The sequence below is a fragment of the Solanum tuberosum genome, unplaced genomic scaffold, assembly GCF_000226075.1.
Source record: "Solanum tuberosum cultivar DM 1-3 516 R44 unplaced genomic scaffold, SolTub_3.0 scf00680, whole genome shotgun sequence".
NCBI classification, from domain to species: domain Eukaryota; kingdom Viridiplantae; phylum Streptophyta; class Magnoliopsida; order Solanales; family Solanaceae; genus Solanum; species Solanum tuberosum.
The window spans coordinates 161,559-164,887 of NW_006239606.1; positions in this window are offsets into that span (position 1 = coordinate 161,559).

The window sequence follows — 3,329 nt, forward strand, 5'->3', positions numbered from 1 at the left end:
TCATTCTTTATTAAAAATTGAATTTTTCAACAAACACGGGTGAATTTCTTACATGAGTATTTTTGGGAGGAGATAAAATGTGGGAGAAAAATGTAAAGTGATTTTTGATTGTGCTGAGAAAGCAATTAAAAAACACTTTTCAAATAAATTAGCTAAACACAATTTATTTATTTTTTCAAAAGCTTTTTTCTGAAAAGTTATTTTTAAAAAAATACTTCCAGAAATTAGCAATTTTTAGTAGAAATATTAAACAAGCTCTGCAAGCTCTAATACTCTTATATACTCTTTGTTTTCCTCTAAGAACTCAAATTGATAAAATAATTATTTCTTAGTTGAATATTGTTATACTAAATAGGCTTCATGCACATTGGATGATTATATTATTTTTTTTGTCAAAGTCTATACACCAATTATCACTCATATGGACTTTTCTTCTTTCTCCTCTAAAAAAAAGAAGAGGTTGTCCTATACATAAAACATCTCATGTTAGTAGTGTCCGAAGTGACCTAGGGGTCATACAAAGACACTTTCTAAATGATTCGGCTTTTACTATTTTTATAATAGTCTAAAAAAGATTTTTCAATAGAATTTCATCAGAGAATGTGAATACATAATTGACAACTCAAATTTGATTGAAAGTGACTAGATGAGCTTCTTGGAAATGATTACTCCAAAACAACAAGTGTAAAACTTTTCTTCGCTTAATTTCTGATTCACAATATGCCTTGTCACAATTACATTCAATCTATCACATCAATTGGTGATTCACAATATTTGTTTATCTGAACTTAATGAATGAGTCCCATAAAAATTTTAAGTAGTTTTTGAATGGATTTCTTTTTATCTTTAAGTCAAGGTCTATACATCACTTAGCACTCTTATCTTTGCCTGAGTATGAAATTTTTTTTATTGGAAAGGTCACCCCCAAAATGGACATTGTAGTGTCCAATCCAGATAAGTAGGGGGTCCAGTGCAGGAATCGAACACATCTTAACTAAACTAAGGTCCTATTACCCATCAAACCCATTTTTTTGTAATTTGTATACCTTTTTGGCTTACGTGACATCCAAACATCTCCTAGCATAAAGTTGAGTTGAAAACTTTCCTTCCAATTGAGTTTCACTATGAGATTTTTCTTGGGTCAACTTCAAACTACCATATCTTTTAGAATATAAAGAATTACATGAACCATAACCAATCAAATTAAAGGTATTTGAATCTACTTTCCAACGCCACCAATTTCGCAATAATCCGAGGTTTGAGTAAACATTTATGACCATTTTAGTAACCTGATACAATGTTGTGACGAATTAGCCGACGGGAAAACATTAAAAAGATTGTGTTATTTTTTATTTAATTTAAGTGAAGTTATTCTAATACTTTTTATGTTATCATTTTCTGTTAATTTTTTCTATTCAATCATTTATACTAACATGTTTTTATATTATTGAATTATTGGTCATATCTTCACATTTATTAAAATGTTAAATATATGCAATTAAAAATCGTGTTATGGAATCATTAATATAATAATATTGATAAATGTGTAATATAATTTATTATCATAGTTATGCATGTTACCTCACTTTCTTATAGATTTTTATTTTAATACTATATTTGTTGGTGAATAAAATGTTAGAGTATGAATTAAAATTTGATTAATTTTATTTGTAATTGTATGTTATTTTTTAATTTAATTTTAGTGCAGCTAATCGAATACATTTTAATTTTATTATTTTTTGTTAATTTTTTATTCCGTCATTTATACTAACATATGTTTATTATTGAATTATGAATGTATTCTTCTTCAAATATGTAATGTTGTCTGTTAAATTATTTCTATTCTTTTTATCTTCATCTTTTTATTTGGTGAATAGGTAAATTATTTTATGGCTTGCCAAATAAAATTTGAATATATTTGCGAATAAAATAGTAGAAGTTCAATAATGAAGAACAATATTTGTCAAAGTGAAAATCCTCTACAAATGATGATATTGTTAGATCTATAGTGTCTTATTATGTTTTTTTAGTTTATTTCTATTCAATTTTGATTTGTTTTGTTCATATTTTGTACATAAATTCTTTAAATCAAATGATTGAACCATGAATCTATTCTTCTTCAAATGTGTAATGTTGTTTCTTAAATTAGTTTCATTCTTCTTATCTTTATTTTTTATATTTATTTTTTCTTCAAATGTGTAATGTTGTATGTTAAATTATTTCTATTCTTTTTATCTTCATCTTTTTATTTGGTGAATAGGTAAATTATTTGATGGCTAGCCGAATAAAATTTGAATATATTTGCGAATAAAATAGTAGAAGTTCAATAATGAAGAACAATATTTGTCAAAGTGAAAATCCTCTACAAATGATGATATTGTTAGATCTATAATGTCTTATTATGTTTTTTTTTAGTTTATTTCATTCAATTTGATTTGTGTTTTGTGATATTATGTACTTAAATTCTTTAAATCAAATGAGTTTTATATGTTTTTTTTATTTATATTTGTAATCTTTGATATTTTAACTGTGATTAATTTTTTTTTTAGATTGTACGTTATTTTTTTAATTTAATTTTAGTGAAGTTATTCTAAAGTTTTTTTTTTCATTCTCTGTTAATTTTATTCAATCATTTACACTAACATGTTATTGATTGTTGGATTATTGGTAATATATTCACATTTTTAAAATGCTAAATATGTGCAATTGAATATATTAATTACTATGGAATTATTAGTATAATGTATCGATAAATGAAGAATATCATGATTTATGCATATTATTCCACTTTCTTATAGCTTTTTAGTAATATATGTGTGAGTGATAAAATATTAAAGTATGAACAAAATTTTGTTCATTTGTTCAGTTAAATTTTATTTAAAATATAATTTTTTAAAATTGTTACTATACTTTAAAATAATGGGTTGTCTTTGAAATTTAGAGCCTTCAAACCTATAGAATATACAGCTATTCTAAAAATTAAATGTACAAAAAAGACTTCTTATATTATAAGTTATCAGAGAATTTGAAATTATTTTGTCAAAACTGAAATAAATAATAGGTCATTTAGTTAATTAGAAATTACCATTTAATTAATAAGAGAATATGCACCATTGTATATGAGATCGAGACAAATATTAATGTGTTTCAAAATATTAGATCAAAGAGAACTCAAAATTAAGATTATTTTTATTATAACATGGAATTCAAACATTTTAAAAAAATATAGAATTTATATAAATTTTTAAATAGTTAATTAGAAATTATAAAATTATTTTTCAAATTATAAGTTAGTTATTTTATTTGTAATTTTTTAAATAATTGAGACT